Genomic DNA, 19,571 nt, shown 5'->3' on the forward strand with positions numbered 1-19,571 from the left:
TGATTTCCTTCAGAATGGATTAGACATTAAAAATTTCCCAATACAGGGTTGACTTCAGATATTTATTTATTTCCTTGACATCTGATGGGAGCGCGTTCCACAAAGGGGTGCCATTACTGAGAAGGCCCTCTGCCTAGCTCCCTGTAACCTCCCTGGGAACTGCCAGAAGGCCCTCATAGCTGGACCTCAGTGTCTGGGCTGAACAAAGGGGAAGGAGACGCTCCTTCAGAACGCTCCAATAAGAACTAGAGGGCACCAGGTTGGTGAAGCCTGTCTTAGATTAGTATGTTTTCTATGGGCTGTGGCCCCATTGAGCTCCACCTTTAGCTCTCCTACTGCCTTCTGAACAGGCTCTATCCTAGGCCCTGACCAGGTACAAGAGTTTGGATTTTAGGGAGTTGACAGCCCAGTGGGGAACATGTAACAATAGTTTTCTGCCCATGAGTTCATTTAAATTAAGCACTGATGTTGCACAATTGAGTCCTTTACTCCAGTGTTTCCCAACCTTTTTTGGGCCAAGGCACACTTTTTTCATGAAAAAAATCTCGAGGCACACCACCATTAGAAAATGTTTAAAAAATTAACTCTGTGCCTATATTGACTATATATAAAGTAACTCTCTTTAATAGGAATCAAATAAACACAAAGAAAGTATTTTATAATTACATTATTATGAAATAGTAAGTAAACAGAAATATGAAAAATTATAAAATACTTTATTCAGTGCGCAACCTGGGCCTGTTTGGCTGAACACAAAGCTGATATTCTGGCTGGAATCAAAGAAAGACACACACGTAGCTCTTCGTCAACAGCTCTCAGTCTCTCTCTGTATTTAGTTTTTATAGCAATCATGCTTGAAAAGCTCAACTCACAGAGATATGTACTGGAAAATGGGAGCAATGGCAAAATAGCTTTGTTTGCCAGAAGGGGGAACTCCTTGGCAGTTTCCAACCAAAAACTGTCCAAAGGTAGATCAGCAAATCTCAGCTTGAAACCACGATTTTGGTTAGGTGCTTGTAAAACTAGCTTGTAAAAAAGGCTTAGGTGCTTGTAAAACTAAATTCCTCCAAACTTTTGACAGCACCGAATCTCAAACTTGGAAAAGGCAAGAACAGCAGAGCCAATCAGAGAGCAGTTGGCAAGGCTGTCATGAGAGAGAGAGAGAGAGAAACCCTCTTAAGTACTTGACTTCAGAGGAACTCTTGTACTGTCTTCCAGAGTAGAACTGCCGGATTCACTTCTTGGTGCACAAAACACGCACGCAGCAGGAATGCTATTTCTACTTCTACAACCTCCTTGCCACCTTTTGATTTAAAAGAGCAGCAACACTTGGCTGAGAGAAGACAACTTTCAGCTTTGATTTCTGCTTGCTCACTCACTTCCTCCTGCCCCCCCCCCCGCTCCAAATGCTGTCTGCCAAAAGTCACTCGCCACCCAAATCTCTCCATGCTCCTGAATGCACTCAGCCCTTCATTTCTAGGGAGGAAAAAAACTAAATAATAATAATTTATTATTTGTACCCCACCCATCTGGCTCGGTTTCCCCGGCCACTCTGGGCGGCTTGCAACAAAACACTAAAATACAATAACCTATTAAACATGAAAAGCTTCCCTAAACAGGGCTGCCTTCAGATGTCTTCTGAAAGTTTGGTAGTTATTTTTCTCTTTGACATCTGGTGGGAAGGCCGCCTGCGAGGTCTTGCCCTTGCACCCTGCGCAAGACCCACCTCGCCACCTATGAACAACCACGAAAAACCCCCGACTAAGTGCAAGGTGCATTTATTTTCCTTGGTGCCGCCAAGACATTCCCGGAGAGAAACTGGCGCCGTAACCACAGCAGCCCCTTTTTGCTCCCACCTCTTGGGAAAATCTAAATTTGACTCCTGCCGCCCCCAAACAACCGAGAAGCGGCATGGGCTCGAGTTCGCGTGAGAAGAAGAAACACTCTGCACGTGCCCAGAGGCACTCCGCTTTTCTTTCTGAGCCCGCCGCGATGCACTCTGTACATGCTCGCGGGCGCGCCTGCCTGTCTTTCCAGCCCCCGCAGGGCCCCCCCGGCTCACCTGAGGCCCCGCCGCGCTTCTGCTGCCTGCGGTGGTCGCTCTCGTAGAAGCCGAGCGTCTCGGCGGTGCGCTGCTGCTGCTGCTTCCCGGGGCCGGGCGACGGCGGGCTGGAGGCGGGCGGCGCGGAGCGAGCCGGGGACGGCTGAGGGGAGCGGCACTCGCCGCCCGTGAAGCTGCTCCGCCGCTGCTGCCCGGAGCCCGGCAGGAGCAGGGAGAGCTCCGGGGGGCCGCCGCCGCCGCCCCCCCACCGCCCGCCTTCCCCGCTCCCGGTGGAGGCGGCATCGGCGACGCCCGCCATCTTCACGTGAGCGGCAGCCACAAACTCCGCTCCGCGCGGCGGAGGCGGCGGCTGCTGCTGAGGGAAGCCTCCGCTGGCCCGCCGGAGCACGTCATTGCCGCGCGACAAGGAGCGCACCAGACGGGCCCACCTCTCCAGCGCGCGCGAGCGGCGAGCGGTCCTGGCGGCCATCTTGACGGAGGCAGGAGGGGCGTTGCCATAGCAACCGCCCCCGCGCGGCCTGCTGCTGCTTCTCCTCCTCCTGTCGCCCAGCCCGAAGCCTCACAGCGACGACGCGGAGGGCGGGCGGGAGCGAAGGGAAGCGGGCCCAGCCTCCTCTGGCAGAGTTTCAGCCCGAATAACACCACCACTGCCGCCGCCCCGCCTCTCGCCGCCCGACTCGCCCGCCTCCCTCCCACGGCACACTAGGCAACCTCTCGCGGCACACTAGTGTGCCGCGGCACACCGGTTGGGAAACACTGCTTTACTCAATAACAATGATGATGAATCACACCCAAGAAAAAATATATTTCTTGCCGAGCAGGAAAGGTTTCAGCAAGTGATCAGTAAGGCATTGAGAGGCCGAATCCAGATCTCTGTTTACACAGTTTTTATAGTAATATAAGTTATGCATGCAAGACACCCAGTGCTACAGTTTTACCCCAGCTTAACCACAAATACAGATGTTTCCACAACTCAGCTAGCTCAGCTTTTTCCTGTTTATAATCTTGTTATAAAAGTCATACCCTTGCACGTTCTTAAAACTTTCCTTGTGGTTTGCACTTTCTCTGTCCCTCTCTTAAGCTTGCGTTTCAGCATGATTACAGTGCTCTAACAATGAAGGTGGTAGAGCATAGTCATCATGGCTGGTAGCTGTTGATAGCCTTGCCCTGCAATAATTTGTCTTATCCTCCTTTAAAGCCATCCAAGCTGGTGGCCATCACTGTCTCCTGTGGGAGTGAGTTCCTTATTTTAACTATGCTATGTGATTAAGCACTCGCTTCTGTCTGCCCTGAATCTTCCCACATTCAGCATCACTGGATGTCCACAAGTCCTAGTGTTATGAGAGAGGGAGAAAAACTCTACTCTATCCATTTCCTCCATGCCGTGCACAATCTTAGAAACTTCTACCATGCTTTCTATCATGCTGCTGAACTACAACTGCCATCATCCCTGACCACTGGCTAAACTTGCTGGGGGTAACAGGAGCTGTAGTTCAACATCTGGAGGGTTAAAGGTTCCACACCTCTGTTATAGGGATTTGATGGGGCAGGGGCAAGAGGTGGCCCCAAGTGGATGTTACAGGAATGAATTCCATGTGGATGGGCTGTGGGAGAAGAGATGTGTAGAGGCACACTTTTGTTTGAAGCTCACTCCCTTATAGAAGGCAGGGGCCCTACTCACTTCCTATTCTGGTAAGGAAGAGATAATTCCGTTTACCTTCCATTCAACTAGTCTTTGAAGCTGTGTGTGTCAAATGAAAACAGCTTGTTCCTGGAACTGCTGTGTGCTGAAGATATAGGGCCCCTTATCTTTATGCCTTTATAGGTGTGCACACCACCTCGTAAAGTAGCTAAAACACCTTTTCATCAGCAACTGACCCAATAAACCTTTACTCTCATCTGCACTGCTCTTTGGAACGGAGATCCTAGCAACAGCGCCATATTACTGTAAGGCCGTACATAATAGGCATGCCCCCTATCTCCACCCCCACAGGTTTTCTCAGAAGTCTTGCACCATAAAAATCCAATGAGATTAGGCAAATATTTACATTCACATGTATTTATGTGCACATGCACATAAAGGCAAAAGGGGAGGAGAAAAGAAATAAGTGACCTCGCACATGTTTCCAAAAGTAGTGCACAATAAATTTTACTAGCCAACTCACACACACATACATTGGTACCCTTTTAAAAATTGGGGGGGGGGGGAGGTGGTGTGATTTAGTGACTGAAGTGTAGGTACCTAAATGAGGGAGACCATGGGTTCACATTCCTGCTAGAATATGAGCTCACTGCATGAGTCCTCCATTCACTTTCAGCTTAATCTGCCTCACATAGTTATTGTGAGGATAAAGTAAGGGGGAGTACGTATGTATGCCATCCTGAGCTCCTTGAAGGAACAGTGAATAAAAATGCAGGGGGGGGGAGACAGAATTTTTAAAAATCACCAATTATTTCCAATATATAGAAGCTCCCCTATCTGGTTGCCCAATGGTTATTACCCACTGTAGGCAATTAGGCAATTAGGAATTTACAAGCTTGAAACAAATGAAAGACAATATATTGTAACCCTTAATGCCTTTTCCCCTCTCAGAGGTGTTTTTTCACTAATCTAGAGCTCTAAAATAATTCATTATGAGCCAAAGGAGTAGCTTTAGCAGCCTTGGCTGACCAGGTCTGGTGATGGGGTCCTCAGCATGGTCTAAGGTATCTTTTTACATTTCCCAACACTTAATTTCTTAATTGTACCCACCTGAACAGCAACGTATGTGTGTGTGTATGTATGTATGTATGTATGTATGTATGTATGTATGTATGCATGCATGTAGAATCACAGCCTTCTAAATGATTCTATTTCATTCTACTTCCATGCCCACCTGCTGAAATGTGAGGCCAGTGGGGATGATAGGACATTGTCAGAGGCACTTGAACTGTAGACTCCCCCCAAGTGAGGAACCCTAGATTGCCTTGTAACAGTGGGCAATAGTCAAGGATGTTGGGAATTGTAGTCCAACAACATCAGGAGTGTACCGAGTTGGCTATTCCTGGCCTACAATTAGATTCCTATGCAATCCCACCCTGACCTAGTTGGTAATTATCCCCCGTCTGCTGAAACTTACAAGTTTGGGGAAAGCCTTGCCAATTTCACCCATGCCTCCTTAGGGTTTGGATTAAAAACACACACACACACACACACATACACACACAACTGAGCTATTACTATGTGTATTGCCACTGGTGTATATGCATAAGAACAACATGCAAATGAAATTAGTGGGCTTTCTCATGGACCTTGTCAGTTTTATTTCAAAAGGGAGGCAAGGCAATGGAAAAGGTGTTGAACAGATGCCCGTCACATTCATTCATTCATTCATTCATTCATTCATTCATTCAAAAAGGAGGAATAGGAGGGTAGAATAAAGAGGGAGAAAGAAATTGCTGAGCTAATATATAGAATTGGAATACAAAAAAGGGAGGTATGAGGAGGTCCGAGAAACAAGTAAATGAAAAATAATATGATGAGAAGACTGATTGTTTTTAACAATTCTTATTTTGTATTTTTTTCCTTTTTCCTTTTTCTATTTTGTAATTCAAAAACCTTAATAAAAAATTATATATATAAAAAAGGGAAGCTTAAAAAAAAAGGAAATGTTGGACTTGACTGCTCCCACAGAAAGAAGGAGCATTTTTATTTACCCAATTAAAAGGTACTAATATCCATTTCCTGCCAGGCAGTTCAACTGGTTCTTCAGGGGGATGGGGAAACCACAGTTCTTTGTTTAGTGTTCAGGGTCTCATAATGGATGTGGCATGTGTTCTTTGTTGATAAATTGAGTTGTTTCAAAAAAACAAAAAGGAGGAATAGGAGGAATTGGGTTATAACTGTGAATGGTGACCATAAAAACAGTTCTGTCACATAGGAAAGAGAACTTAAACTGTGAAAAAAGGCCATGCCGAAATGTGAACTTCTTTACTGGGAGGAGGGGAAAGTGGATGAAAGACTAAAAATGTGCTTTGTATAGAACACCACCTATTCAAAAATGTTGTGCATTTTGCAAATTGCAAGTTGCAATTGAATTGTAAATCTACATTCTTGCGTAGCCAGTTTTTAAAAAACCCTAATAAAAATGCATTTCTATCTTTCAGGCATGCTTTCAGTTGCACATCCACCAAGGGAAAGAAGCTGAAAAGCTTCTTTAGTATACATGTATTTGGCTGCACACACCCTTCCATATTCTCATTACCTTCATGGCAACGCACAATAAAAAGCTATGTTGGACTTGCGTAGCTGAGAAAAAGTAATTTCCCCACCCTCCACTAAGAACATCATCTACACTAAGCAACAATCATTTTCCAGCTTGACACACCCTGTTACAGAGGTAACCCAAGCCACAATTTCCAAGGCTTGTTTATTCTTTGGATTTCTTTTGTCACCGTATGCTATATGCCTAAGAAAAATGTAGCAGGACATATGACAAAAGCAAATGATATTCTGGCCCTGATAGGAAGAGAGATTTTTCTGTGCTTGATCTTTGTACTTGTTTTAAAGCACAGGTGAGGGAGAAGAACAGATGGCACAAGAAAAGCCACAATTTTGCAAAGTTGTCTCAGAGTACAGTTGGCAGAGCTTTGGTCTAAATCATGGGGCAAGGTCATAGCTGAGTGGTAGAGCATCTGCTCTGCACATAGAAGGTGGTCTTGGGTTCAACCTCCAACATCTCTCAGGTACGGCTGGCAATTTATCATTCCAATCAATGATAAAGCAAACTCAGTTTTTCTTCAACCTTATCTCTCAATCTGCCTTCTCTTACTTGATTAGATAAGTAATATTGACAATATATGCTGCTCCCCACATCTTAGAAAGCCATAAATCTCTAGAGGTTAGTATGGAAAGTCTGCAGTTTTGACAAATTAGCATTCTACAGTTACAGATAGGTAGCCGTGTTGGTCTGCCATAGTCAAAACAATTTTTTTTCTTCCAGTAGCACCTTAAAGACCAACTAAGGGAGAAAGAAGGTACATTATGCATATGTGGTGGGACTGTAGGAAAGTAAGGGGGTTCTGGGAGATGATATACAATGAGCTAAAGAAAATGCTAAAGTATAGCTTTGCTAAGAAACCAGAGACCTTCCTGTTGGGAATAACAAGAATGGATATAAGTAGGAGAGACTGTAAACTGTTCCAGTATGCAATCACCGCAGCAAGGACACTGTTGGCCCAAAAATGGAAACAAGAAGAGGTTCCGACCCTGGAGGAATGGAGGACAAAACTAACAGATTATGCAGAACTGGACAAATTAACTGGGAAAATTAGATACCAAAAAGACCAAAGATTTTTTGAGGACTGGGGGAAATTTACGGAGTATTTGAAAAATATATGTGAGGATTGTACAACGCTAGTGTGTTTTAAAGAAGCTTTGTGAAAATATAAGGAAATATTACCAAAAGGCAAACAAGAATAGAAATAAAAAATTTAATGGAAATATTGAAATAAAGGAATGTGAAGATAGGATTTGAACTACGAATGATTATCAGAGAAGTTGAGGGAGGTCCAAATAAGATAAATTATGTGATATGTAAATGGATATGTTTGGTGTTCTTAATGGAAAATTTCAATAAAAATGTAATTAAAAAAAAAAAAAGACCAACTAAGTTAGTTCTTGGTATGAGCTTTCGTGTGCATGCACACTTCTTCAGATACACAGTGTATCTGAAGAAGTGTGCATGCACACGAAAGCTCATACCAAGAACTAACTTAGTTGGTCTTTAAGGTGCTACTGGAAGAAAAAAAAATTGTTTTAGCATTCTACAGTTGCCATATTTTGAGGACCAAAAAAGAGGACACATTTGCCGACTTCTACTTTTAACTATGGATCGCTATGACGACTCTACCCATGAAAAAGAGGACATGTCCTGGAAAGAGAGGACATATGGCAACCCTAGTTAGCAAATGGAGCTTATCAATGGTGTTGGCATGATCTCAAAGAGCAACCATATACACACATACCATTTGTGATAACTCTTCTTTATGTTTATAAATTAAACCAGTGTGTTTCTTTATTATTAGATTATCAGATTTCTGGAGTCATATTTCTGCCCAGCTTGATAAACCTTACCATAGTTTTACACTCTTGATTTAACCATGCACACCAAACTACAAAGGAAGCCTGTCATGCTGAAATCAGAGTTTAGAGAGTTGACATAAACACCGCCCTATTTCATTTTGCCCCATATCTCCTGCCAAAACCTACTTCAGTTCATTAACATTTCCTGTTACCACATCCCAGAATGGTCCAAAATAACCCAGAAAGAAATTAAGGAAATGTCGCATAGCACCCACAAGAGCGCGCTTTATATACAATTGTATTTCTATGTACCTTGCCAAGATGTTGCTGCGTCACAGCCATTGTTCTGTAAGTTTCTAAAATTGAAGGGTTGGCTAGCAGAAGGTTAATGGAGCTGAAGGGTGTCTTAATAGTCCTGGCAAATTTGCCAAGTATCTCCTTTGTGGGAAATTACAGGTAAACTGTTGACAGTGGCTTGCAAATAGTGCGGGGTAGGGAACCGAGGTCTGCCAGATGTTGTTGGATTACAGATTTCATCAGCCCCAGCCTGTGTGGCCAGTGTTTAGGGATCATAGAATTGTAGAGATGGAAGGGACCCCAGGGGTCATCTAGACCAACCCCCTGTAAGGCAGGGTCACAGGTTGCCCATCCCTGAGACTCTTTTAGAAGGAGAGGGCTATTTTGGCACAGGGACATGCTCCCCACCTTTAGCTAAGGAATATGTCATCTAAGGCTGTGGTCACACATCCATTTACTGTGCATTCATTGTGTTTTAAGTGCTGAATTTTCAATCTGAGTTCACAGGAAATTTATCCAAAGTGCATATGCATCCTTTACTTTATTACAAAATACTACAGTTTGAGGAAGTTGGGCTGATTTGAACAGCTGGCGGTGGGGAAGAGCTGAAACACACTGGGGGGTTCACTGTGCTCTAAGTGGGGTAATGTGAACACACCCTAGGAGCTTGTGAAGGAAGCAGGCTGGAAGTTAAGAGAGACTGAGAAAGACACAGACACACAGAGCTGAATTCAGTGTCTGTGAGCATCTTACAGTGCTTTCTCTAGAGCTCCAGTGTAGAAGCAGTTGGCCATGGTTGTCTGCTGAAATGTTTAAGCCAGGGGTCAGCAATCTTTTTCAGCCAAGGGCCGGTCCACCATCCCTCAGACCATGTGGTGGGCCGGACTATATTTTTTTTGGGGGGGGGGGAGGAAACATGAACAAATTCCTATGCCCCACAAATAACCCAGAGATGCATTTTAAAGAAAAGCACACATTCTACTCATGTAAAAACACGCTGATACCCAGACAGTCCGCAGGCCGGATTGAGAAGGCGATTGGGCCGTATCCGGCCCCCGGGCCTTAGATTGCCTACCCCTGATTTAAGCTGTGCCATCACCTATGATGAATCTGCAGATTTGTAAATGGATGTGAATATTATGAAGTGCCAATAAGGCTCCTTCCAAGCGATCTCCTTCAAAATGTAAATAAAACTCGGTCATACTCTAGCCCTGGAACATCTCACTTCTTGGAGAGGTGGAGTGAGTATAATAAATATACATATATAAGTCTTGCCTTGATGTTATTAGACATTATTAGTGTGATTTAAGTTTTAGATCTGAATCTTTCAAGGGCAGCAGTATTGCTAACCTCACAATTTGGTAAGCATTTCCTTAAAAAAAAAAAAAATATCAAGAGAGCTCAACAATATTGCAATTAGATAGCACAACCAGTTTTCTGTTAATTTTCTTCCCCAACATATTACTGCACATGCATCATACATTTAAAGCACATTCCTCCAAAGAATCTTGGAAGCTTAAATTTGTTAAGGGTGCTGGGAATTATACCTATGTTGAGATAAAGTGCAGTTCCCAGATAACTCTTTCTGGGTGTGTGTGCTTTAAATGTACAGTGTGCACTTCTGAGAACATGAGAAGTGGAGACATTAAAAAGTCAGAGGCGGCTGAGATGTAATAAGTCTGGCAAGCTTACAAAAACAGCCCACAGGAAACAGAACCCACAACAGGTACTGTATCAGATTTACAGTAGCAAAATAAAAGATCTCAACCCACATAATACCTGACAGATTCAGGGGATTCCATTTCATGACATTTTGAATGTCCAAATGACTTTTGGCATGATCAGGTAATGACAAGTGTTCTGGACTATTCCCAATATTGCTTCTGCTACTCACTGTCACAGCAGGGTGGGACTGAAGCGACCATCCTCAGGTGGGAGCAAGTCAGGTCATTCCAGGGTTTTCCAGCCAGATGGTCTCAAAGCCTAATACAGAAGAACTTTGAATGTGGACTTGAGCAAGCAGCAGATGGGAAGGTGACCAAGGTAGCATCTGAGAACAAGCTCCTGCTTGTCTGTGTAATGAGTGCCAGTTTACAAGTGAAAAAAGAAGGGCAGAGTCCAGGTAGGGGAGAAGGAGGTTGGACAAAAGCATGCAGAGCAGGAGGTGGAGCTCATTTCCTGAAAAGCAGCTCTCTGGAAGAAGGAGTGCAGAAGTGGAATACAGCAGTTGAGAGAACAGCTATGCTATCTAGGCAAGGTGGCAATATTTTAAGATTCTGCATTAGTACCACACTGTGGGAAATGAGAGTTGCCTCCTCCTCAGTAGGATCTGCTGCCAAACACTCCCAGAGAATCCATTTTGATGGAAGTTCCAGATTGCTGTCTTGGGAGTTCAGAAGTTTCTCGATAATTTCTAATGAGGCTTCTTCTCTTTGCCTTACTTTTGGTGCTCCCCTGAGACTGGTTGTTTTCATGCTCCACTAGAATTCCCAGTGGAATTCCTCACCCCCGCCTTTGTTGAAATGTGCTAAGCAGAAATTCAGCCAGTGAAGCTTTTCGTAGTATGTAGATGCAAAACTGGGTAAAGTTCCAGGCTGATGCATCCCATGAGATGCATGGTTCTAAGTACATGTCCACTTGCATTAGGAATACCATGGGAGGGAAGCAGCTGGAGGGAAGCAATTCACAGCAGGAAAATTAGTGACGGGGAAGGCTTATAATGCAACACTTCCCACCTGCTGTTTCTCTGCTAAAAATGGGATCATCCCCAAGCAGTTTTTCTTCAGAAAATAGTTGTTTCCAGATGAAGGTTTAATATTGCAAATGGGTTGTTCAGCCAGCACAAACTGGTTTTAGGACAGCAGGTTCTTTCAACTTACCAAATTACTCCCTGGAAAGGACAGATCCAGATTAAATCGGGGAAAATGGGCTGGCCCATTTTTGCTGTTTGATGCCAACAGCATTATGTGAACACTTATCCAGGTCAGCAGGGTTCAAAGAGCAGTGTAACCTCAACAAGCCCAGGTCAAGCACAGGGAATCAGTTTAACAGCAACAGAGTCCCCGAAAGAATCCTGGAAACTGTAATTTGTTAAGGATACTGACCTTGTAGAGTTACAATTACCAGTATCCTTAGCAACTACAGTTTACAAGATTATTCATGCAAGTTAGCATGGTATAAGAATGCTTTAAAGGTGTGGTGTGGATGATACAAACTGATGTGGAGACTAGGTCAGACAACAGTACAAGGTCAATAGTGCAGGGTCAAATTAATTACAGTGGTACCTCGGTTTACAAACTTAATCTGTTCTGGAAGTCCGTTCTTAAACCGAAACTGTTCTTAAACCGAGGCACACTTTCCCTAATGGGGCCTCCTACCACTGGTACTCTTCCACCATTCAGATTCCGTTCTTAGACCAAGGTAAAGTTCGCAAACCAGGGCACTACTTCCGGTTTTGTGGCGTTCGTAAACCGAATCATTCATGAACAGGACTGTTCTTGAACCAAGGTACCACTGTAATTACTTTTACAGTCCACTGATACTCAAGGTACAGTCAAACCTTGGTTGTCAAACACAATCTGTTCTGGAAGCCCGCCCGGCTTCCAAAATGTTTGACAACCGAGGCATGGCTTCTGATTGGTTGCAAGAGCTTCATGCACTCAAATGGAAGCCATGTCGGATGTTTGGCTTCCAAAAAAACAGAGAACTGGAGCATTTACTTCTGGGTTTTCAGCATTCAAGAGCTGAAATGTTTGAAAATGGAGCCATCCAACAACTGAGGTTTGACTGTACAACACAGCCAGGAGGGGGAATTGGGAGCAAGGTGCCAAAGTACCAGGAACCAGTTCTGTTGGCAGCAACAAGGCGGCTGAAGAGGGAGACCTCTGTGGTACCTAACCCCAGTTACTGGTAGTGAAGGTGTTCCAGGGATTCCTTACTCATGAGCCATGCAAAAACACTGAGTCTATCAATGCATGCTATGATATTGCTCTTCAGGCCCAGGCCTTTTGGCACCAGCGTTCTCCAGAATTGAAGGATGGATCCAACACTTCCTCTGACAGCTTCATGGGTTCTTCAGTAGGCCCCTCAAGGGGATTCTCAGCACTCAAACCTGTGGGGTGTCCAGTTTGGCCTCCGATGTGTCAGTGTTTGGTACCAGGTCAGGGCTAGGCATGACAGCAGCTAAACTGACCCAGGTGAAACAAATTCATTTCTGCTGTATGGAATGTTGTGTAGGAACCACAGCAATCAATCAAGCCAGAGCTTGTGCAAAAATGCCATTGCTGAATCACCAAGCCTGTTGGTGTGAAAGTTACAGCCTGCTTGAATATTCTTGCAAAGGTCTTCCCGTTTGGTACTCTCAGAGACAGAAAGATGAAATTGCACAAGGCACAGCTTGGACTTGCCTGATATACTTTGCTGCTACAAGCAACTACATTATCTAAGGTGTGGCTCAAACACAAGCTTCCTTACTGAGAGTCCTCCTCCATATTGGAGCAGTGTTGTAATTAAGGGATTTTAGGCTCTGGAGACTTAATGGTTTTACAGCCCCAACCCCACCCGCTTTTAATGGTATTGAGTATTGCGTAAGTCACTTCAAAATTTGGTAAACAAGTTCTCAAAGGAGAAATAGTTCAAACTTTACCTAACTTGAGAAACAGGAAGCCTTCTTGTCTGCATCTACAACTACAGCCCCTCTGCATGCCAAGCATGGTGCAACCTAAACCAATTCATATTTTCTCAGAAGGCACGCGAAAGAAAGATGGCTTTGAAGCAGAAAAGACTTAAATATTAGTCCCATAGTGCAGATGTGAAAGAGAGAAATACTCATGCCTAAGGCCACCAAGTAAGTCCTTGTGAACAATTGTTAAGAATGCACCACCTGGCTCCGTTTATACAAAAACAAACACCCTTGTACACTTAAGTGGATGACTCCCAAATAATTAAATACTTGTTGTGGGGTGGTGGGGGCGCCAGGTCAAGGACAGACCAGAGGAGGCCACCAGCAGCTACTGGAGGTCCTTGGGACTTAGTTCAGGAGATCTCAACACTACTGTGGACACATCATAGGAGCTGGTGGAAGAGGGACCATTGTAAGAGCAGGCAGACAGCACAGAACACCAGGAATACAGGGAAGAAGAGATCAAACAGCCTTCCAGCACAGAGGGAACTAGAACCCTGAAGGAACAGGACTATTTGCTATCCCGACTCTCTGAGAGCCAGGAGGAGGATTAGGAGGGCAGAACAACTGCCATGGCTGGTACAAAGGAGTGCAGGATTGAGAGCACACGACTCACCACCTGAAACCAATTAAGAGTCAACACCTGGAACCAATGGAGTCAAAACTCAGGTGGTGAGTCTCCGCCCCCATCAACTAAGGTGTGCTGGTCCAGGGGGGAGGTTATCGTGGGGCGAGGTCCAGGACCTGAGTCGAGGGTCAGCAGACAGTCCTCCTCAAGCGAAGCGGGGTCCACAGTGAGAAGCCGGGCAAGGACAGGAACTCTGGGGGAACAGGACTGGATGCTGGCTGAAACAGCTCTTCAACGACGTTGCTCCCACAACCTGGGACCGGGCTGACTGGCCTTTATCTTCTCTGAGGCCAGGGGCGGTCCCGGCCCCCAGGAGACCTGCCTCTCCAGGCCTTAAGGCGAGCACTTCTCCTGGGAGAAACCAGTTCCCTCCGCCTCTCTGCCCTGAGCCTCTGCAGTTCAGGAGAGGCTGAAGGGTTACTGGACCCAGGGGGAGACTCACCTGTAGGCACTGAGTCCTCACCCACCTCCGGAGCCAGAGTGGATTCACCTGGTGCCTGCTCCTGAGGATCCGGCACAGGTGCAGGCACTTCAGAATGAAGGCCCTGCCCCAGTTCAGCTGGCCCTGGAGGCCGGGACTCCTGTGCAGGCTGGGATTCCTCAGGTTCAGCCTCTGAATCGGATTCCCAGGCCATCACATAAGGGCTATATAAGAAGAGAGTAACTTACCAGGGTGGATGCTTGCTTGACATGAAGGTTGTACAGGAAAGGGAGAGTAGGCAGAGGCAACAGTGAAAGAGGGAAGCGAGGCAAGTATTGCCTGAACAGCAGAGGTGTATGTGGGTCGTGCCAGGAAGTTGCTGTGATCCTGGACAGGAGGAGGATGCGAAAGCAAGGGAAACCATTGTTGCCAACATGTAGGGACCACCCGTGTAGCTAGCTGGTGTATAGGAGCCACCAGCTGTGCTGCTGGGACTGAGAACACCCCTGAGATCAGCATGGCACATAGGCTGCTGACCCTCAGCACAGAGTGCCTGTGGGACACTGCTTCAGGGCACATAGCTATAAACATCACTGTTATTGTACCTGTGCAAATGCAGAGTGTCACAACTGCAGCAAAGAAAATGAGTGTATTTTACGGGATGTGTAAAGCTGCAATCTTCAAACATCTAAGCTTATTAGATAAAGGAAAGCTGTTAGCCGCAGCCCTCTGCATACCGACACATATACAAAAACAATTAACTATACTGTAGACATAAAATATGAGCAACAAATCTTCCTGGTTCTAATTTCATTTACAGAGCAAAGCTGAAATCTGATTACTTCTGAAGCTTTTCCCTTTGTTCAAATCCATCACCTTTACAGGGTTGTTGTAAGGATAATCGCAAGATAATGTATCTGAAACACTTTGAAGGTTGAAAAACAAGATATAAGTGCTAAGTAATGCCAAAATGGTATTTGTTCTTACTGGACTTCAAACCCATGTTATCAAACCAATAGATGGAATAATAGTTTGAACAAATAAATGGATTTTAGAGAAAATGGAGCAGGAGATTGCATTGTCTCTTTGCCCTTGCACAGAAGACAAAGAAATCAAAAAAATTTAAAGGAGGAAAGGTACTCTATCTCAAAAGAAGTGTGTGTTAAAAATCGACATTGAAAGTTTATTTATTATGAGTTGCCCGCATCTAAGGCAAAGAGCATTATGTTTAAGAGGGATAAAGTGAGAACCTGGATCTCATCTCATCTCCTCCTACACTTATTTTTATCTTTTAGGTGGAGGCAACAAACAGAATTGTAACCAGGTCTACTCAGAAAGAAGTCTCATTGAATTCAATGAGGTTTACTCCCAGGTCACTGGGGTTAAGACTGCAGCCTAAATGAGGGTAATGGATGCCCATTTCAGCAAAAAATTATGGCATCTGCTAAGACGAGACATGTGGCTTCTTTTTTTAAGTCATAAGACAAGGCCTGGGAGCCTTTGGCCCTCCAGACGTTGCTGAACTACACTCCCATCATCCCTGGTCAATGGCCATGCTTGCTAGGGCTGATGGGAGTTGTAGTCCAGCAACATTGTGAGGGCCAAAGGCTCCGCACCCGTCAAAATGGAAGGTCAGGCCATTTTTTCTCCTCATTAGTTGGCAAACCTATCCCGATTAGGCTGTCTGCTTTAAGATGAAAATGTAGCTGAATGCTAGTGAAATTAATGCTCTTTAGGTGACCCTGAAGACACAAACAATGGGAAACTGCCCTGGGTTACGACTTTATATATTTTTGTACTCTCTCTCAAATGAGGTTTTGCTTACACTTACTACTTTTGCATGAACCCACAGGGGGAGGTAGTGATTAAGCTAGAAAGGAAAGTTTATATAAAATACCTGTTTAACCAGTATAAGGTAAGATTCTGCCCCTAAGTAGCTCCTCAAAAATGTTTTAGGACCTTTCCTCACCATCTGATCTGGGGGGTTGGGGGTTGTCACCTTTGTTGCTCACTTGATGTGTGCAGCCCTCAGCTGCTCCCTCATGGATGCCTTTCTGTTGTGTGAGGATTTGGTGCTTTCATACAGCTGTATTAGTTGTCCCTTCCTCAGGAGGAATATACTTCCTGAAGCCAGCGATGGCTAGCAGAGACTTGCAGTCAAATATTTTCCCGTCGGTATGTAACTTTGCTTTCTTCAGAACTTGCAAAGTTTGTTTTAAAAAGTACTTTGATATGTCCCAATCAGAATTTACTCGAGTTGTTCACCCCTTTACAAAACAAACCAATTCAGCTCACATTCAGTTCACAGTTCGAGTCCAGCAATTTTTCTTTCTTTCTTTCCAGCATTCAGAATGTTACCAAGCTGCTGTGCTTAAGTATACTTAAGACTAATAAAATATCAAAACTCTCACACAGTAGAATGTGAATGGTTTAATACGTTTCCCCCAACAATAATGATCTTTGAACTTAAAGGTCCAAAGAATCTAAACTCTAAAACGTGTTGTTTTTTTTAAAAAAAACATGTTAGAGAATTTATGTGAATATGAACTAGATATTGTACAAAGTTCTACCCAAAGCAAACTTATGTTTGGTTCACCTGGCAATTATGGGAACTACATGTTCAGTAGTAGTTCAGATTTTTGAACTAATTCAGTGAACTTTGTTAAACCAAATTGGTTCATTCCAAGCACTGATTTTCCTCACCTCTGCAGTCTGAGGCACCTTTTGAGATTTTGAATGCTCTGTTTCCTTGTAGTTGCACCTGGACTTTCTGTAAGGGGAGGAGTTATTTATATATTTTGTTGAATTTCCACTCTGTTCCTTGTTAGTTCTCATCCATTGTAATCACTCAGTTAAACACCCTGGTGGATTCTTTTGCACAGTTCCAAATTCCATAACCTTTCCAAGGCAGGTCTGTAAGGCATTATTTTCTTTACTCAAGATTAATCCACATCCGGAATGAGTATCAAGGTGCAAAATAGTTCTCATTCCAACATGAAAAGAATCTAGTCATAGCTAGCCAGAGACAACACTTTAAAAAGAAGTTTGCACAGTACTTGCTTTCTGACTTTACAGGATTCACATTTCCATGTTTTCTTTAAAATTGTCAGGACCTGTTTGGGCTCTCACTTTGATGAATGGGGCCAGATCCAGCAGGCCAGTGTCACTGGTGGTAGAGCAACAGGCCTCATTGTGGTGCAGCCAGATCCCATTGAATCAGCAGCTTCTGAGCTAATCACCACACAGCTGGGATCTCCAGAGACTCTAGGAACCATCTCCCACCACACAAGAAACCCTCATCTTCCTGTTGAACTGGTAGGGTGGCCATGTGTTCTACTTTCACATATACTGGGCAGGCCCTGATCTTGCCATAGGATTGCCTCAACGGTTTATAGTACTTCCTGGTGCCAGCTATGGCTTCTATGAAAACAGAAGGGGGCATTAAGCACTGGAACACCCACTCGCTTGATTACTCTGCTCCAAATCGCCTCTTCCTGAATCCGATTTACTGTAGTAGAAGCAGACATTGGGATTGTGTTACATACATTTGCTTACTGTAGTGTGAAGTTTCCTCCTCTCTGTAATAACCATTTAGCATCGCCTGGAGAAAGCTTAATAGTGGGGTAGGAGAGCTGGGGGGAAATTCACATCTGGCAACCAATGCGTCCCTTTGGTTTCTGATCATATATGGGTAAAGGTAAAGGTACCCCTGCCCGTACGGGCTGGTCATGTCTGACTCTAGGGTTGTGCGCCCATCTCACTTAAGAGGCCGGGGGCCAGCGCTGTCCGAGGACACTTCCGGGTCACGTGGCCAGCGGGGCAAAGCTGCTCTGGCGAGCCGGCACCAGCGCAGCACACGGATACGCCGTTTACCTTCCCGCTATAAAGCGGTACCTATTTATCTACTTGCACTTTAAGGGTGCTTTCGAACTGCTAGGTGGGCAGGAGCTGGGACCGAACGACGGGAGCTCACCCCGCCGCGGGGATTTGAACCGCCGACCATGCGATCGGCAAGTCCTAGGCGCTGAGGTTTTACCCACAGCGCCATCCGCATCCCCCATATATGGGTAGACGTGTCTAAAAAATTTCATGGCCCTCTAGCAGCTATGGTGGCCCATTTACCATAAGTAATGTACTTTGCATTAACTCTGGAAGTGTAAGCCTCTGATATTTATTTTGCTCTAGGCAGCTTAGTTAGGTCAGATTCTTGTATACACTTCCAGAGTTAATGGTAGATACATTACTTTTGGTAAATGAGGCACCATAGCTGCTAAGAGGGCCGTGAAAATTTGTGTACCAGGCTTTTTAGGCTCGTCTACCCATATATGATCTGAAACCAAAGGGTTGCCAGATGTAAAAAAAAAATCCAGCTCTCCTACCCCACTATGAGGAGTGTGTGTGTGTACATAACATAACATAACATAACATAACATAACATAACATAACATCATAACACACATAAAACTGAATATAGTTGGCAAGACTGAAACTTCCAGGAGGACTGGGTCACCACCCTGTTAGAGGCAGCTCCACAGCTTATCTTAGTTTTTATTAGTACTTCAAAAGTTTTGTTTTCAAATGCCTGAGTTTGCTGGTTTGCAGTAAGCAGCAGCTACATTTTATCCAGTGCCCCCCCTTTCTCCTTTGAGGATTCAGTTAACAGGTGTACTTTGATCTGTTTTAGCTGAAACGAGCCCACACCTATAGTAGGATACGCCCTCTGCTTTTAAGCAGTTATATATTTTAGCTGCCTGTGCCTTATGCTTTATTTTATTTTAAAAGCTGTGGAGCTATTTGGTTTCTTCTCCCCCCACCCTTTCTTCTACTCTCTGGCCAATGAACTTAAAAAGCCCCAGAAAAAAGAGCTGTCACCACTCCCTGGAATGTTTACAATCTAAGCTTCACAAAGTATTTACTCCTTTGACTTATAACTATTGAGAACCTACTTGCTGAGACTTGTGGAGGAGGTGGTAAACAGGTGGTCAGAGCTCCAGACTGATGTGTGGATCTGTGGTCTGGTCGAAAAGGAAGAACACACATGTTAAAATCGTTGTGAAAATGCTTTTTAAACAATCGTTTTGAAAAATGCTTTGAATTTGCTATAGCTCACAGTCTCCATCTAGTGTCACAATTGTATATTGCACTTTGCAACACATTCAAAACATTTTACTGTATTTGCAGCTGTATAGCTGAGTCCCCAGTGGGATTAGGACCCAAAATAGGACAATTGGAACCACTCCCTACTCCCTGGTAGCTGGTAACCAGTTAAAGATATCGAACTGAGTTCCATGGATTGTGGTTGCTGCTTTAAAGACTGAGTTGACATCCTGAGCAGGGAAAGACCATGCCTAACTGATTCCTGGGACAGGAAGATGTTAACAGAAATTCAATCTTTGGGGTGAAAGGAAACTTCAAGAA

At 44.5% G+C, this 19,571-nt stretch overlaps 2 protein-coding genes across 3 annotated transcripts in view; one reads left to right on the forward strand and one right to left on the reverse strand.

Annotated features, from left to right (window-relative positions):
* GPR160 (G protein-coupled receptor 160) overlaps positions 1-10,521 on the reverse strand; it is a 52,618-nt gene extending 42,097 nt beyond the window's left edge. Inside the window, exon 1 of the mRNA XM_081911337.1 lies at positions 10,318-10,521. The gene's annotated coding sequence lies outside the window, so the exon portion shown is untranslated. The remainder of the gene's footprint in view (positions 1-10,317) is intronic.
* Positions 1-19,571, forward strand: part of LRRC31 (leucine rich repeat containing 31) — a 111,683-nt gene that overhangs the window by 15,750 nt on the left and 76,362 nt on the right. The window lies entirely within an intron of this gene.

Source organism: Podarcis melisellensis (genome assembly GCF_964234715.1).
Source record: "Podarcis melisellensis genome assembly, chromosome: 5".
Classification (NCBI taxonomy): Eukaryota; Metazoa; Chordata; class Lepidosauria; order Squamata; family Lacertidae; genus Podarcis; species Podarcis melisellensis.